This window comes from Oryx dammah, unplaced genomic scaffold, assembly GCF_014754425.2.
Source record: "Oryx dammah isolate SB20612 unplaced genomic scaffold, SCBI_Odam_1.1 HiC_scaffold_12, whole genome shotgun sequence".
NCBI classification, from domain to species: Eukaryota; Metazoa; Chordata; class Mammalia; order Artiodactyla; family Bovidae; genus Oryx; species Oryx dammah.
Genome location: NW_024070196.1, coordinates 36,753,111 through 36,772,747, shown reverse-complemented (window position 1 = coordinate 36,772,747; position 19,637 = coordinate 36,753,111). Strand labels below are relative to the sequence as shown.

At 35.5% G+C, this 19,637-nt stretch overlaps 1 protein-coding gene and 1 pseudogene across 2 annotated transcripts in view; one reads left to right on the top strand and one right to left on the bottom strand.

Moving 5' to 3' along the window:
• Positions 1-19,637, bottom strand: part of FSTL5 (follistatin like 5) — a 902,259-nt gene that overhangs the window by 46,717 nt on the left and 835,905 nt on the right. The gene's annotated exons all lie outside the window — the stretch shown is intronic.
• On the top strand, positions 7,290-7,883 carry LOC120871617 (annotated as a pseudogene).

Genomic DNA, 19,637 nt, shown 5'->3' with positions numbered 1-19,637 from the left:
GAGCATTCTGAATTGACACCATGTGCCAGGCAATGAGCTCAGTGTTGGAGTAGGAATACAATAACAGACAATGATTCTGTTTCTCAGCACCTGACTCTGATGGTGAAGACAAATATGTGAACAAAGGATTTTTGAAAAATCATTCTGCTATCATAAAACTTTCATGGAATTCTATGAAAGTATAATTTTGAGGGGCTGGAATAAATTTAACAGAGGAGATTAGGTGTAGAGACAGTGACACATAAGAAAGTCTAGCATAGTAGAAGCCTAGTGAGCAGAGTGTCTAAAGCACAAGATGAATATTAGGAAGTAGCGGCTAGCAAGGGTGAAAAGAAAAAAATTGAAAAGAACTAGATCACAAAAGGACATAAGCCAATGATAATTTCTTTTAAAGTTAATGAGGATTATTACTACCTTGGAAGCATTGACTTGGTTCTAAATGCAATATAGTAATTGAGACAATTAGACAAATAAGAATATATATTTTTGAAACCAGAATTTAGAGCTTGTGTTGATCTTGTGAAACTGGGGAGTGACATGGAGGGTGAGCTGTCCACATGGAAGCAGAAATCACTCTGCAAGATTTGGCCTCCAGAGGAGTTATTGCTGAGGCTGAGCTTAGATGCTGTGAGATAACAACAAATAAGACAAGCTTAAAGGGGTGGAATTGAGATGGAGGATTATACATTGCTAAATGGGGGGCTTTTGTTTTTCTCATGTTGAATTAAGACCAATGATAGTGAAGGCAAATAGCTTCCTCCAAGACCCTAGCACATCAAGGCTGCTCAGAATGAGAATGCCAGGTACATGTGCAAACGATGCCTCAATGAGAATGAAGTTTCATTAGAGGCAAGGAAGGTGCAGAAAAATGTTGGTAGAGGTCTGTGGATGTAAGGGAATTTAACTCAAATCGCTGTTTATAAAAGTGGGATAATGTCAAGGTATCTGAGGTAATTTCCTGCCTAGAAGTCTCTGAGATTTTTCATATTTGCCTTTAAATGGGCCAAAGTCTCTATTTATTTATTTATTTTTTAATCTCTTATGTTCATAATGTACCAGAGAGAAAATAAAAACCGCAACTTTGAAATAAGTGAGCAGCTCATTGCACTGATTGCATTGGTGGTGAAAATGAATATACAATTCAACAAAATACTTTATCTAAAATCTTTCATATGGAGTCTTCTAATTGCCCTTTTATTTCTTGTTGATGATAAAGAAAATAGGCTGCCCAGTTAGCATTGTATATAGCTATAGAATGATACTTTTACAAAGTCCTATGAAAAAAATTCATAAATGTCTAACTAACACCAGAGGTTATTTTTCAGTTCTGCAATTCATAAATGTAAATGAACAAAAGATAAGTGAATTGAATTAAAATATATCATTACTGGACTAAGTTTCAAAAGTAAAATTAAATTGATGGATCTACATTATGAATTAATTACTATACTCCAGATGCTTGAATTTTTTACAGAACAGTTAATTATCATATAGAAAGCAATGCTTTGAAAGAGATAAACAGTCTACTCTGATAAATAGATTAGAAACAAAAATCTGTTTTGTTACTACAAAACAGATTTTGTTAAGTAATTCCTTTCTCTCATACTTGAAATGTATCCTTTCTAAGGCTTATCTCAGTAACATTTCATAGTGAGGACAAATATTGATCACAGAGTATTTAACAGACTGGCAACTATGAAGGAATCTCTCAAATGATGATGAAAATAGGGAATGAGCAGGCTTGTTTTCTACTGGAAGTGATTTAAGTGTTAAATACACATTATAATCAACATAATTTAGTTGATTAAGCATAATTCAATTAATTGATTCAAAATCCCCTCTTTTTTATTTTGCAGAGAACACAGCAAGAATGATTACATATCTGGATATCTTGAAATGTATTTGTTTTCTTTCTCCCTATATTATAATATGCTATATTTTTATGGATTAACAAAGAACATGTCTACAAAAATGTCCCATAAAACAAGTATCAGAAATGTATCTAAAATACAAATAATAGTTCAGCATCTCTCCACAAAATGGAACAAGAAGAGATTAGGAGTAAGTAAAGGCAAATTGTAAATAGAGGCTAGTGTGTATATATGTGTGTTGGGGGAGTGGGTGGGTAGGGGGCATGGAGTGTCATCAGCCAGCAGAACCAAGTGTTCAAAAACACTCAGACTCAGCATTCAAACAAAACTGTGTCCATACACAACCTAGTTCCAAAATTTAATAGCAGCATAACATTGAGAAAGCATATGAAGGATGAAACATTGCCTTGCAAAATTAAATGTTTAATAAAGTTCAATTATTTGTCAAGTGATTTAAAAACTATATGACAACTAATAGCACAGAGGCACCAATCCGTTAGAACATGTGACAGCCTATGTACATCTGCTTAACAGAAGCCTTGATTATTTAATGCACACATAGCCGAGCTATGTAAAACATATGTACCCACAGGGTAATTGAAACCAATTGACACTTTCAAGTTTGTATTAATCAAAAATTAATTTAGACATGCACTGAGTTGTAGAGCTATCCTTTTGTGCACCTAAGACTTGTGTCAGGAAAGTTCTCAAAGAAATGGCCAGAATGAGTTGATTCTGACATATGTTCTACAAGTGATTAAAGATGGATTATTGCCATTTTCAGAAGCTCCAGGTCCTGACAGATACAGATAATGCCGAACAGTACAGTATCTGCTCATATTATTTGTCTTGGCAAAGAATAAGGTGACTCAGCATGTCATCTCACATTGACAAGGCTACTTTTTATTTTATTTTTTCCTTTTTAAGTAGCAAAAAGAACAGCTAAATGTTCCAGAGAACACCCTGCAAATGAGCATGTCATTACTGACTTTGCAAGGAATTCACCAACATACAGATCTTTGTTCCTTCCGTTGTTCTGCAGAGAACACAGCAAGCGTGATTGCATATCTGGCTTCTTGATAATGTATTTGTTTTCTTTCTCCTTCCACCCACAGAAAGTCTCTGACAATCTCATTTACAAACAGAATGGGTTCTGTCTTGTTTTTCTCAAGCTGTTCTGAGTTTTCTAATGAACGTCCTTCTATGCTGGTGATTTGTTCATTCTGTTCAAAATACTGACCTCCTTCAGGACCTGCCAGGTGTCACATCTTGATGTCTTCTTATTTTGTAGATTGTTGCCTTTACCGCATTTTCCTTTCAGCCTTGAGGAAATGAAGGTCTCTATCATGGCTGTGATTTCAACCACTAGTAGTGTTTTATTTTAAAGGGCCTGAGATGTCTTACACTATAGGATTGACATTTACAGTGGTGCATATTGATCCTAACAGAAATAATTGTGGGAGCTCTTTTTTTTTAACTTGTTTGGGGGACATACTGATATTCCTAGTCAACTGAGGATTACATTTTGAGAATATTCAAGCCTTTGCCTGCTTGGTAGTCATTACATAATAAGCATGTAGATTTATCTTGACTACTTTGATAGTAACATTTCAAAAATTCCCCAGTAATCCATTTGACAAGTATTTATCAAGAATTCTTCCATACGATCTTTGTTACAGAATAGTTTTCCTCTAAATTTTTTTGACCAAAGATAAGACTCTCAACAAAGCTCACAGCAGTTGTGTAAAGCATCATTGCTCATGACTGACAAGAAAAAAAAGAAACACAAAAACAAAAAACAACAAACTATTCTTGGTTTTGAGCCTCTATTTCCTGTTTGCTAAAGAACATGATTTACTCTCTCTACAGCACCAATATTAAAATAAACAAATAAACAAGTCTTCCTGAGTTTTATAAGTCAATTACTAAATATACTAAAAGTCAACTGCAGATGACTTTGTTCTTCTTTGTGTTACAATTTGATAAATTTCATTAAAAAAAAAGAATTACTCTTTTTTGAAAAATATTAGTCATGGAGTAGGTAGTGTTCTAATTTACTTATAAATCTTATCAGTTATTCAACATTGCTGTATACTACATTGATGCTAAATTAAAACTGATGAATCTAATGAAATATCAATGAAATATTTCTAATTAATGATATTTCTAATGAAATATCAACTCCAATATGCACACTTTGAACCAAAAAATGTATTGAGTAAATGTCTCTAGAGGATTTTCAGAATGGCATGAAAGACATAATTCTCAAACAAACAATCTATTAGATTTATAATGAAATCTACATGAGAGAGAAGAAAACAAAAAAAGATTCTTTAGACCTTAGAATAATGACAGTGTGTCCCGCGTTGAAGGTTTCTTCAATCACGTGTTTTAGTCAAATCCTAAATAATATAAAGGCTTCCCTTTAAGAAAGGTCCTAGTGAGTTTTCTCTTCATAGCACTTAGAGAAGATGAGGATTTGTGCAAGCTGTAGAGATGGAACCCAAGACTGAATAAGTGAATTGCCCTATTTATAACTGCCATAAACTAAGGAACTCTGAGAAAAATTCTTAGATGGCAGTCTTATAGGTTTGCTGTTACCCTTGAGCTGTCTCAAGTAATCAAAAAATCTTCAACTGATCTGTCTCCATACAATGTTACACAAGTAACTGATAAGTGTTTACTCTCTTCTTCCACAGCACCTAAAGCCAAGGGGAAGTTATCAGCAAGCTACAAACTGGGCACATTTTTTCTTTTATGAGGAATAACCATGCCAAAGAAACATTACTAAGTGCAGCATTTTTTAACAACAAACATTTACTGAGTGTTCATTAATGTAACTACTTTAGGAGACAATATGACCAAAAAAAAAAGAAAAAAATCATCCCAAGGGAAAAAGAAGCAGCATTTATTTATCACTTACTATGTGCCAGGAACTACGTAAAATCCTACAATCAACAAAATAGTGTGAAGCAGGAAATCTGTGTATTTTAGACATAAGGAAACCCAATATTAGACTTTCATTTTTAAATAATAGGATATCCAATATAAATATCTTAAATTAAAAAAAAAAAAAGGAGCGCTTTCATAGAGGAAATTCTGGAACAAGCTCAAATATAGCTGAAATTTGCTCTACAGTAATGTAATCATTCATCTCATGCTAGTAAAATAATGCTCAAAATTCTCCAAGCCAGGTTTCAGCAATACATGAACAGTGAACTTCTTGATGTTCAAGCTGGTTTTAGAAAAGGCAGAAGAACCAGAAATCGAATTGCCTACATTCACTGGATCATCGAAAAACCAAGAGAGTTCCAGAAAAACATCTATTCATGCTTTATTGACTATGCCAAAGCCTTTGACTGTGTGGATCACAATAAACTGTGGAAAATTCTGAAAGAGATGGGAATACCAGAACAACTGACCTGCCTCTTGAGAAACCTATATGCAGGTCAGGAAGCAACAGTTAGAACTGGACATGGAACAACAGACTGGTTCCAGATAGGAAAAGGAGTACATCAAGGCTATATATTGTCACCCTGCTTATTTAACTTCTATGCAGAGTACATCATGAGAAACGCTGGGCTGGAAGAAGCACAAGCTGGAATCAAGCTTGCTGGGAGAAATATCAATAACCTCAGATATGCAGATGACACCACCCTTATGGAAGAAAGTGAAGAAGAATAAAAGAGCCTCTTGATGAAAGTGAAAGAGGAGAGTGAAAAAGTTGGCTTAAAGTGCAACATTCAGAAAACGAAACTCATGGCATCTGGTCCCATCACTTCATGGGAAATAGATAGGGAAACAGTAGAAACAGTGGCAGACTTTATTTTTTTGGGCTCCAAAATCACTGCAGATGGTGATTGCAGCCATGAAATTAAAAGACGCTTACTCCTTGGGACGAAAGTTATGACCAACCTAGACAGCATATTGAAAAGCAGAGATATTACTTTGCCAACCAAGGTCTGACTAGTCAAGGCCATGGTTTTTCCAGTGGTCATGTATGAATGTGAGAGTTGGACTGTGAACAAAGTTGAGTGCTGAAAAATTGATGCTTTTGAACTGTGGTGTTGGAGAAGACTCTTGAGAGTCCCTTGGACTGCAAGGAGATCCAACCAATCCATTCTGAAGGAGATCAACCCTGGATGTTCTTTGGAAGGAATGATGTTAAAGCTGAAACTCCAGTACTTTGGCTACCTCATGCGAAGAGCTGACTCATTGGAAAAGACTGTGATGCTGGGAGGGATTGGGGGCAGGAGGAGAAGGGGATGACAGAGGATGAGATGGCTGGATGGCATCACTGACTTGATGGACATGAGTCTGAGTGAACTCTGGGAGTTGGTGATGGACAGGGAGGCCTGGCGTGCTGCAATTCATGGGGTCGCAAAGAGTCAGACATGACTGAGCGACTGCACTGAACTGAACTGAATTGAATGTAATCATAACTCATTTTTTTCCCCTTGATCTATTGGTTTTGCATCTTCTCTCTTTGTTTCAAGTCTAAGCTTCGTGTGGTGTAATAATAGCTATTCTAGCTCTAGATCCTCTAGACAAATGTACACAAAAACCAGAAGTCTCTTTCTCAAAAGCCCCAGCAAAATGGATGGGTTCTGAGTGGGTTACATGCCCATGTTTGAATTAAATATTGTGGCCAGAGAGAATTCGGGCATCTATTGGTCTTAGCCTCTGTCAGCTGCTTCACCTCACCAGTTAGTAAGTGAAAAAACTTAGCAAAATTGAGACCTAATACGAGGGCAGGAAGAGCCTCTAGCAAACTAATGTGCTTAGAATCACTCTGCAGTAAGTGTGATTCACTAAATTTGAATCTATGTTCTTACAGTTTCAAAGTATGAGTGCTTTTTAAAAACTATTAAAAAAATAATACATAAGCATATTTACAAAACAGAAACAGAATCACAGATTTGGAAAAAATATATATATATGGTACCAAAGGGGAAAGGAGGAGCTTGGAATGAACATACACACACTACTATATAAAAATAGATAATTAACAAGGATCTACTCTATAGCACAGGGAAACCTACTCAATGTTTGGTGATACCTTATATAGAGAGAGTATGAAAATTAATTGATACATGTATATGTATAACTGAATCACTTTCTGTACACCTGATACTAACAAAGCATCATAAATCAACTACATTCCAATAACATTTTTAAGACAATGTAACTTTTATTAACTCTAGTTCCATACGTATGTATAAATGAAACAAAATCTAGCCTTAGTTTCCTATTGGAACATAGCATAGTGTCCATCAAGTGAATAGCTGAAGTTTAATACAATCACATGAAATAAATAAATAAACTTGCTGTGAGGCTGAATGCCTTTAACAAGAAGTACATACTGCTTGTGATTTTGGCAGCTCCCAAAAGTCTTGGGGGATTGGGGATGGAGTGTGTATGCTGAGGCTGCTGGAGTTTGTGGTGTTCGTTCTATTTGCCATTACACAAGCAGACAAAGTAGCCAGGCTTTGGCCTCGAAATCACTGTTGAACAGATGTGCTGTGGAAGGGGAGACCTGACCTTTCAGTACAATATCTACAGTGTTGAATCAAGTGCTACATGAGATGTGGACTTGCCTGATGATTCCTTCCTTCCAGAAGACTTCAGCATTGTCTCGGGAATAATCAGCATTAAATGGGACTGGGTTACTCCTGCTAACAGTGTCTCTCACATTGTGGCCCTGCATCCTCTCAAGGCTTGTTATTTCAGCTTCACCTCAGCAACTATTCCTTACCTGGCCCAAGAGAATAGGCCCATAGTGATGGACTTTACCAGTGCACCTGAACGGGGAGGAATCCTGGCTCAGCATAGTTGAATTGTAGATTTTTCCCCCCATTTCCTGGACTGCGTAGCTTTTTGGGTCAAGACTCTGCCTTCAGTGGGCATCCCCCTGCAGTCATGGTACTCCAGCAAGAGAAAATATGACATCCCTCAAACCAAAAAATAACTGAGTGGGGCTTCCATGACTCTCCCTTCCCCAGAAATCCAGGTGCTTTCCAGACTCCCAAGGGTATCTCAATGCCATCTCTTCTCCCTTAACCTTTGGCCACCTTCTCCTGGATCCTGCCTGCTCTCAACCAGAGTGAAGGATCATGTGGGAGTCTGTGAGAGCCTCCTTGGTTCCATCATGAAGCCATACAAACAGGAATGCCTTCAAAAACTACCTTGATCCTTAGGCCCTATGGTATACCCCTGATGTGTCCAGGGATATGTTGCTGGCAATGTGAACTCTCTTGGGGGTCCAGAAGCAGGCACTTTGGAGACTGCCTGACACCACCCCCACCCCTGCCCTCCAGTCTCAAAAGAGAGTGGAAGATAAGATGAAAGCTGTGGGACCCTAGGAGGCTACCCAGTCTCTGTGCTGGCTTAGGAAAGCTCTTACCAAATGGGGTATTCTAATAAAAACAAATGCCACCATGGGAAAAAAAAAACAAGATGTAAATTTTGAGGAGAATGCCATCATAAATGACAAAGGAATAAAAAAAATTGCATGAATTAGAGAGTGTTTGAGTTTGGCCAGGAGATTGGTATAACTTAAGAGGATCCAAATCAGGATCAGAAAGAGCATTTTAGACAACCCGAATAGTTACATGGAAACTATAAATACAGATTCTTTTAACTTACAATGTGTTTATGGAAGTAAATGAAGTCAAAATGAATTGACTAGCCCTAACCTACCAAAAAGTGTAGCTTAATCTGTGAGAAGGAAAATGTCAGTTGCTTATCATGTCCTACTCTTTACGATCTCATGGGCTGTGGCCCACAAGGCTCCTCTGTTCACCGTCATCCAGGCAAGATTCCCCAGGCAAGAATATTGGAGTGGGTAGCCATTCCCTTCTCCTGGGGCTCTTCTTAACGAAGAGATCGAACCCAAGTCTTCTGCTTTGCAGGCAGATTCTTTACTGTCTGAGCCAGCTGAACTTAAAAGGACTCAGAACACTTAACTTTGACCACAGTTGGGCAACATCATCTAACACAAAGCCTATTTTATAATAAAGTATTGAATATCTTATGTAATTAATTAAATATTGTACTGGATGTGATAGAGAGAATGGTTATGAGCATGTGAGTTATTTACCCTCAATGATGGTGGGGCTAACTGGGAGCTACAGCTCATGAGAAGGGATTCCACCATGTATCATGATCCTGGGAAAAGAGAAACACTCGAATTATGTTTTCTACTAAATTTCTCTCACTTTCACTCCATCTAAAATTGAAAAATTGTTAGTCTGGATAGGGACTACTCAGGTTCCCTTAACTGGACCATAGTATGTGTACAGATCAGTCTTAGGAGTTAAGCCTGCTGAAGGCAATAGATTCAACATTGTGCGTTATTGTTGTTATTATTATCATTGGCTATACCCTGTGGCATGTAGAACTTCCCTGACCAGGGAGCAAACCCAAAGTACTATAATGTCTTACATTCTAAGATAGTGCCCTCTGCAGAGGAAACATGAAATCTTAACCACTGGACCACCAGGGAAGTCTGGCTTCAACATGCTTTGGACTTAAACTATATGCAATAGAGAATATGTTAAGGTTGCATTTTCCTCCCAATGCAGAGTTGTATCACCAAAGCTCTAAAGTTAGGAAAAAGAGTCTAGTGGTTCTCTGGTGAATTGAAGTATGGAGAAAATGAATATGGATAAATAGTAAAGGAGTAGTAATTTTGTTAGCAATGTGAGAAGGATCAACTTAGGGCTGGGTCCAGAGACAGAAGAACATGTTAATAAAAAGATATTGCAATGTTAGACAAGAGCAAAGAACAAAAAACAAGTACAGGGTCTGCGCAGCTGAGTTTTGTTGTAGCAGAGGTACACAGAAGTGAGAGACAGGGATGTTTTATAGGTGACATTAGGATAATTTGCAGAGCACGTTAGCTAGATTTTACTCGGAAAGTGAATAAAGGACTTGAGTTCTATAATCTATTGAGTGCTAAGGCACTGAATTTAGACAGAACAGAGTTTATAGCTGGTTCTAACACTTATTAGTTAAGTGATTCACCATATGTAGAATAGGGATAAAAGTTTATGGAGCTGCTAATTTTAAATGAGGGAGTGCATAAAAATTCTTACTTCATTGTCTGGTTTATATTAAGTGCTCAGTGTTTGTTAATTACTATTAAGATATTAGACAATAACTACAGAAATAAGAACAAAACTACACCTAAGCCATACAACCTGAGGAGGTGTACGTGATACAGCAACTCAGCCAAATCCAGAAAATTTTACTGTAAATTCTACATCAAAATTAAAAAAAAATTATAAGGAACCACTTTAAATGATTCTTGTACATAGGACAATAGGCAAGTTAGACATTACTGATGAAACTCTTAAACAACATAAATAAATGGTAGTGGGTTTCCTGCATTTCCAGAAAATTTCTCAAATGTCTGGTCCCTTTCTTTAACATTGTTGTTCCTTTACTTCTTGCTAAAATTTGAATTCATTTCAGTGCATGCCTTAGGAAATCATCTGGAGTTTATCATAATAAAAAGTCTGAACATCTTTAAGGTATTTACCTCAAAGACATATAAAAAAATTAAGATATTTTGTATTTCACTTGTATAAATACAGTAACAAAAGCTGTTTCTCTGATGAATTTGCAATTTTAATAATGGCTTTATTAATCAGAATAAATATAATTTATCTCTTTCCTATAAATCCAAATGCTATGGTGGTTCCAAAAGTGTTTTCAAATTTTAAAAGATGGTAAAAATGGATCACTTTGAAATTAGATAAGGGATAGAAGAAGTACCAAAAGCATTATCAGCATATCTTAATTTCATGTTGGTAAGGCATAGATTGGAATCAGGAAATAAAAAATATATTAAATAGGTTAATGTAACTACTTTCATGAGGTCACTGATAATGATGATATCCATGCAGCATATTTATTAATTCAAAAAACATAAAATATTAAGTTATGGAAACAATGTATATCTCAAATGACCATTGCCAAATGGTTTATATTCCACTCTACTTCTGTTTATTAAAAAGTCATTTGTGTCCAAACAAATCATTTTGAATTAGATCTCTTTACTTCTCATTGTAAATGAAAATTTGGATGGAAGTAGAGGTTTCTTGCCCGGAGAATCCCAGGGACGGGGGAGCTTGGTGGGCTGCCTTCTGTGGGGTCGCACAGAGTCAGACACGACTGAAGCGACTTAGCAGCAGCAGCAGCAGCAGAGGTTTTTTAATGTTAATAAATGAGAAGCAAATTAAGTTTACACAAAATCAGGAAGGCATATTTAGTCAATATTAAGATACATGTGCTGCAGTCCATGGGGTCAGAGTCAGACAAGACACTTAGCAACTGAACAACAACAACAAGGATACATGTATCTATGATCTATTGAAACATTTCTCAAAATCATTTTTATATAAATTAATCATTTATGTTCAAATTATTTTCACATATCAATTAAATGAGTCTTGTCCATTTTCTTTAATTAAAAATTATTCAGATTTCAAAAACATTTTTTTATTTGATATAAATTCAACAAAGTTTTAAAGTGGGATTTAAATAGCATATACTTTAATTAAACAAAAGCAATGTTTCCTTTTACTCAAATTGATGAATAATTTTGATTTATGTTATTAAGGAAAAAAGTCTAGATTTTTTAGCATTTTCTTGGCTTAGCTGCATAAATCAGCAGCTACTTTCATAGCATACGCAAACTCTGATTCCCTTTTGTTACAAAGACACTAAAGATTATATTTACATTTCAAAAATTACATAAATATAAAATAAGCTGCTACATCATGGCAAAAAAATAAATTATTAAAATTTTATATTGGTTTTCTTGAAAATCAGATGTCTATATAGAATAAAAATCTACATATTTCATTACCTATTCCCCTCTCAAAATAAAAACGGCAAAAAAGATAATGTTTCTATAGTACAGAAAAAAGTTCAACTAAATACAGAAGAAATATTAGGCGTACTAAACAGTTTTAAGAGTCACTTAAGGCAACTATTATTTTTATTTCCCTTGAAGCTGTTTTTTTTCATCTTGTGAGCCTTGTATACCCTATACCATGCTGGTGTAAACACTGAAGAATAAAACCCTTGCCGTTTGATGTTATCACCTGGTTATGTGAATATGTCTACTTACGGCTGATGACAGATTTGATTTAATAGAAGATTATTCCATCAACTAATTTGGTAGGTTCTTTTGTTATAGTTAAATTTTAGGGCTTTCTGACATCCTTTTCATGTCCTTCAGTTCTTGCTTGAATCACATCTCAAAGAACTTTAAAAACTGACATCTTGCTGAATGATTTTTTTTTTCAAGAAATAGAACACTATAACATAACATAACACTGTAACATAACAAGATAACAAGTGAGCATATTTAATTTGAAAGAAAAGAGGAATCTATTTGTCTATATATTCTTTGATTGACTCGTTAGTCAATTTCTTCTTCCTACACAGGTAACCAGAGACAGGCTACAGTTACAGATTTAAAACAAAATTAAATGGGTACAAAATGTTAAAGTGAATTCACAGGGGATAGTTTTTACATAGTTAAAAACTCTTGTAAATAGTTTTTACAGCCTCAAATTATTGTAAAGATAATATCAGTGCACCCAGTGTTGTCCTTCTACAGAATACCTACCACTGCCACTAATTTTACATTTAAAATAATTTTTCTTATATGGCAAAAAAAGAGAGAAAAATATGATATATATATATATATATATGAAATAAACATTTTAGCAACATTCCCAGAAATGTTCTAAAATGCTCTACTGACTGCTATCATTAATTTATGCATGTGCTCTTAAAGATAAATTATTTATTTAATAGCATTGCTTTTTGAGTCACAGTTGGGGTCTTTCATTCAAAAGGCAGTTTTTTTTTTTTAATATGATACTTGTATTTAAAGTTTTAACATTTAAAAAAGATATTTCTTCAAGTAAAAATGCATGAATTCATAAAATTAGATGCTATGGTAAAATATATCATTTTGCTTCAACAAGAAAATAACAAATCCCTTTAAAAACAGAATTAAAAACCTCAATATTATTTTCTATACACATTTTATAAGAACTAGTTAATGCTTTATTTGCTTCATTCAAAATATTGTTTTCTAATCTATTGCATTTACATATGAAATATGTCCTGGCAATGTGCACATTAGATTTACATAAGAAATTTCTTAAGTTCTCAGGGTGAGTTCTGTCCTCATCTTGTGAAGTATTGCATTGTATCATATCTTGTGATGTATTTCTTCATGTATCTTAATTGTTATCTGAGTCTGTTTTAACTGTCAAACAAAGAAACCCAACAAATCTAGACAGTCTATTATTTACTTGTTTAGGGTAAAATAAGTTTGTTTTACCATTTCCAGCAAAATCTCAAATCATATGGGGCAGAGAGGAAAAGTATGTGGAACTGTGCTATGTATACACCACAGCTGGACTGCTCTGTGTTTTACGGATCACTTTGATGAGTTACCATAAGGACCTCTGAGGGAAGAAGCAAGAGGTATTTTACTTTGCATAATAAAACTTGAGAGGCAGATCTGTGATGTGGAGTGTTTCTAAATTACATGTTATTAGTGCTCCATTGATTTCTTCAGTAAAAAATGCTGTAGAGTTAATCTAGTCAGAGGCTTTATTAAAATCTAGAGCTTGGAGTCTGCTAATCATACCTGTACAAAACTTTTCCTTTTTAAAAATAATGGAATACATAAATTTCAAATATACATTGCTTTTAAATCCAACCTGGAGTTCCCTTGTGGCTCAGCTGGTAAAGAATTTGCAGTACTGGAGACCTGAGTTTGATCCCTGGGCCGGGAAGATCCCCTGAAGAAGGGAAAAGCTACCCACTCGTATTCTGGCCTGGAGAATTCCATGGACTGTATAGTCTATGGTGTTGTAAAGAGTTGGACATCACTGAGCAACTTTCACTTTCACTTGTTTCCCATATGACAAAAATATTATAAGGGATAAATATTATATTATATACCAATAAAGAATAGTAACTTAAGTGAATATTCTGTCAAACAGGGGTTGGTCTATTTGGTTCATCTATCTTGGGCTCTTTCCTTATAAGACTCAGATAGAGCCTGTTAATAAGGGGCAGAGACCAAGTAGGGGATCAGACAACATTATCTCACTCAAGAAATAATGCAGATAGCTAACTGAACACACACACACACACACACACACAGAGCACTAGGCTGCAAGCACTCAGTAATTTTCTGTCTTAGGCATTTTATTCTCCATGTGTGGGTTTACCAATATGCCAAAGAATATGGGAAGTACTGTTTAAAATAAAACCAAATCCAGTGAACCAGTAGTGTGTTTACTCCTTTAGAAATAAGGTGAAGAAAGTTATCGCATGTTTGAATAGAAGAAACTTTGAACCCTAGTAAGAATCCTGGAGCATATGCCAACAATGAATTGCATGTGTGTGCCCTCAGTCATGTCTGACTCGTTATCCCAGGGACTACAACTTTTCAGGCTCCTCTGTCTGTGGGACTTCCCAAGTGAGAATGTGGGAGTGGGCTGCTATTTCCTCCTCCAGGGGATCTTCCCACCCCAGGGATTGAACCTGCACCGCCTGCATTGGCAGGTGGATTCTTTACCACTGAGTCACCTGGGATATGTAGTATTGAAAGTACATATTTGTTTAATAAACAATTTATAGTTGAACTCTTTTTTCCTTTTTAAAATACTCTTTAAAAAAAAAAACAATTTATATCTGCCTTTTTTTATTTGGTAAAGATAGTACACTAGGCCCTGGGAATCTAAGAGTTCAAGAAGTCCTGACGATCTAGAGTTTGTGTTTTCACAGAGCAGACAAGGAAGGAAGAAGTTCAGAGAAGCTGAGAAACCAAAGGTCATGATTACAGCATTTCTAAGTGTTTCAAATATTCACTAAAAGCAGAGCTAGATAGAAAAAGTTCCAGCTCCTGAAGATTTATAATACTTTCTGTTAGTTTATTTCTGTTTGTGGAAGGAATTAGCATATAAGAAGGAAGGGAGCAATAGAAAAATTGAACCTCACTGAACAGTGATTTTGCAAGATCATTATCTAGGAATCATTTTTGGAAACAATTTTAACTGCTGCTCTTCATCCTGATAGTACACTTTTCCTAAAAAGGCATGAAACAACTGATATTTTCAGTTTCTGATGTGTTTGGCTTTTGATGTAATCAGACAATTTTAGTGCTAAAACTGTATCTTCATATACCTGGCCTGTGCATGAATCAAGTCACAAGTATAGAGTTCTCTTGATATATGGCCAGCCAAATATATATATATATATATATATATATATAATTTTGCTTTAACAGATTTGATAAGATATGAGGAGAATGATATACTTTAACTTTCACAGAATGTTTATTTTTCCCTTGGAGAAGCTTTAAGGAAACATATATCGAAACCAATTCTTTCGTATCATTTTCTTGATATAATTTATAAAGAAAAAGAGTGCTGTAGACCTCTCTCCAGACTACCAGAATGGTGCCTGCTCCTTGAGTGGAGACACAGCCATTGGCTGTGCAGAGATTATGTCAGATCTGATTCTGGATAAGCCTTTAGACTGTCACTGCCATATTTTTGCAAGCACTCATTCAACTTTTCAGTGACCTAAAAGAGTATCTCCAGTTGCCACCTTTGTCCTTTCCAGCCCGCACAAAGTGGACCTTCCCTGAGGTCCACTTTCATAAGATTCCTGAACTCTCTATCCAAGCTGAGACATTCACTGGAATCTGTTTCACCCCTGGGGTATGTGATAGGGAAGTGAGGAGTATCGAGGAAATTTAGGGACTCTTATTGTTTATTTGTCTGCTTTCATTAGAAGGTCAAGTCCAGAGGAAGACAAAACTTTGGAGACTGTCATTTTCAGATTTTTATGTAAGTGCTAGTTGCTTTCAAGGTCTACCTCTCACTGTGATGCACTGCGATACACTCTGTTCATCTTATTGTTTGCCATGTAATCCTTCATTGAAATACACACACACTCACACACACCTTCCAACTATATCCATTAATTCTAAGACTAACCCTAACCCAATCTCCGCTAAACTGCTTCATTTTCCTCTCAAGAAATAGGAGTACTTTATAGGTAGATTTCTAGAGAAATGTAATCCAAACAAACAGGGGAAGTAGTTTGAAATTCTAGGCAGTAAGTTCAAATGGTGGTATTGAGGGATGACTTCAAGTGCAGGCAAGATTTTTAAAACATCTTAAATAGCGATAGTGTTGCCTAAGTTACTATCTTCCCTTCTGACTTTTATAGAACAAGTTCTGCGGTAGATACATAAATCATAAATTTATTTCTTGTATTACTCGAAGCATCCTCTGTGCCAATTGACATGGCCCTATTTGACCCAGTTGGGATTAAACTCTAGCTGCCCTCCAGTTTGAGAGAGGACAAGAGATGAGAGAGGTATGATTTGCAGAGGTTATGAGGTTCAGACTGTAAATACATCTTTTTTCATCAATTGAAACCTGTTTTCAATTGTATCAAAGGTACTATTTTAGTCAGTGAAAATATTAAGAATTTCTACTTAGAGCTCTAAGTAGCCTAAATGTTAGCTGTGCCCTTTTATCTAAGTAAAAATATGTTGCCAGTAATCTTTATTCTTTTTTTTATTCATGACAACTCAATCTTCTAAGAAAGAATTCTGCTAATTTCTGTATTTGTTGTAGCTTTACTTTCTGGTCTTCTCAGTATCTTGCACTAAGCTTTATCAAAGTCCCCTGCTCTGAACTACACTGGCCCCTTGTAGTAATCACTTTCACCCCCCCCATCTGCTACCAAAAAAATCAGTTTTGGAAGAATTATCTAAGATTTTTCATAGGAGATACGGTGGAAATATTCCTTCCCTCATTGCCTGACTCTCTGCCTCTTCATTAGTTTTGCCTTCTATCATGTCAATTCTCGTTATGCTCAGTTTTCATTTAGAGATTTTTTAAAATGTGGTAAATGATAAATAACTGTCAAATTTATTGTTTTTATTCCATGTAGACAAATTCTAGTAGCATTTGCACAGAAAGTTGCAATAATTACATATACTACAACAGGAAACTGACATTTAAACTTTTCTGTCTCCAGAATCGCCCTCCAAATAAAACACAATCAATTATGTAACTATCCATTCTCTCTGAGATTTGATGTGCAACCCAGCCATTGTAACACAACCATTCTTCTGAAAAAAAAAATTTATTTTTAAATTACTTTTTAATTTCTGGCTAATTAAAAAATTGATAACAAAAGTTATTAAATTCCCATATCATAAGAAATTAAAAGTAGTAAGCTATACAATTCAAATATATGAGTACATCATGAGAAATGCTGGACTGGAAGAAACAAAAGCTGGAATCAAGATTGCCGGGAGAAATATCAATAACCTCAGATATGCAGATGATACGACCCCTATGGCAGAAAGTGAAGAAGAGCTAAAAAGCCTCTTGATGAAAGTGAAAGAGGAGAGCGAAAAAGTTGGCTTGAAGCTTAACATTCAGAAAACTAAGATCATGGCATCTGGTCCCATCACTTCATGGGAAATAGATGGGGAAACAGTGGAAACAGTGTCAGACTTTATTTTTGGGGGCTCCAAAATTACTGCAGATGGTGAGTGCAGCCATGAAATTAAAAGATGCTTACTCCTTGGAAGAAAAGTTATGACCAACCTAGATAGTATATTGAAAAGCAGAGACATTACTTTGCCAACTAAAGTCCATCTAGTCAAGGCTATGGTTTTTCCTGTGGTCATGTATGGATGTGAGAGTTGGACTGTGAAGAAGGCTGAGCACCAAAGAACTGATGCTTTTGAACTGTGGTGTTGGAGAAGACTCTTGAGAATCCCTTGGACTGCAAGGAGATCCAACCAGTCCATTCTGAAGGAGATCTACCCTGGGATTTCTTTAGAAGGAATGATGCTAAAGCTGAAGCTCCAGTACTTTGGCCACCTCATGCAAAGAGTTGACTCATTGGAAAAGACTGTGATGCTGGGAGGCATTGGGGACAGGAGGAGAAGGAGACAGCCGAGGATGAGATGGCTGGATGGCATTACCGACTCCATGAACATGAGTCTGAGTGAACCCCGGGAGATGGTGATGGACAGGGATACCTGGCGTGTTGTGATTCATGGGGTCACAAAGAGTCAGACACGACTGAGCGACTGAACCAAACTGAACTGAATGATATAATAACTTAGTTTTTTAGATACAAATTATGAGTAAAATAATAAACATTTGCTTTACGTTTGTAGAGCACTTTTGATTAAAAATATAATGAATTATAATTTCAATTTTTATGACATTAAATAGACATAATTGAATCTTCTGAGAATTGCACACACATTTTCATATGTAATAGTCTCTTTTAATTTTTTACCTATCTGGACACTTGTTTTGAGTTCTAATTGAAATTCCTCATGTAAGAAAGTTATATTTTTCAGGTCATCACAAAATACACATCTTAGAACTACAAATTCTTTCCAACTTTAGAACTATGATTCATGATTTGTTAATGACTTGTTGAAATTTAAGGTTTTTAAAGAAAATTTTCTATTAACTTCCAGTCTAAAAAAAGAATGCCTATTTAATATACATTGCCAGTTCACTGAAATGCACAATGAATTATTAATGGTGTGAAAAATATGTCATTTGCTGAATATTCAGTGGACCTATTTTTGAAAAAAGTAACAGAACATGAGATATGAAATGTTTTATTTGTAAGTGAAAATCACTCAGTTGTGTCTGACTCTTTGTAACCTCATGGACTGTACAGTCCATGGGAATTCTCCAGGCCAGATAACTGGAGTGGGTAGTCTTTCCTTTCTCCAGGCGATCTTCTCAACCCAGGGATCGAACCCAGGTCTCCCACATTGCAGGCAGATTCGTTACCAGCTGAGCTACAAGGGAAACCCATTTTATTCTTACTTGAAAGCAAAAAGGCATATAATTGTGAAATAACTGGAATCAACATATTTTAATAAACATCAGAAATCATGTTTTATTAATTAAATTTCAAGTGATTTATATTTTCTCTAAATATTTGGGAGATGGATTAACCAAATATCTATTATGGAGTTTTAATAACCTGTAAACTTATAGTCAAAAAGTGTTAATCAGTCCCTTTCAGAAGCTTAGAATTACTTTACTGGGTGAGGCAGAAGTGTAACTGCCCTCTCTCATCTTTCAGGAAGTTTAGTTCCACAAAACTATATTCACAACTAGAGCTAATAAATACAAGGCATATAGAATGACTGCATGCTTCTCTAGAGTATTTTTGAACCATCTCCTGGACAAGCACTCACATTCAAGAAAGAGACAAGAATGCAAGCTTGGTTCATTAGCCAGAATACAACAGTTTAGAGATCATTTTGATTTCAGTCAACTGTATGTATTACCAGTATATCTGGTTTAGTCCAGACACAGGTTAATCTTTTGATTTTTATAGAGAAAGAATGGATAAATGAAACCCAAAGAAGGTATTTTCAATAATAACCTCTTCTAAGCTCTCCTGCTATAGAGTAATATATGAATAGAAGTAATAGTATGTAGCCTGGGCAATGTCACTCAGAATGGGGTGGAATTCAGTTAGGGAATTGGATGAGTGAGTGGTACCAGATTCTATTCTCAGGTATTTATAAAAATGGAAATTAATCTCCTGAAATTCAAATTCCTCAGACTACTAGAAAACAGACCTACTTCAGGCTCTGAAGAAATTTTAAAGTGCTGAGAACTTCAAATTGTCTTAAAAGTTAAATGACTT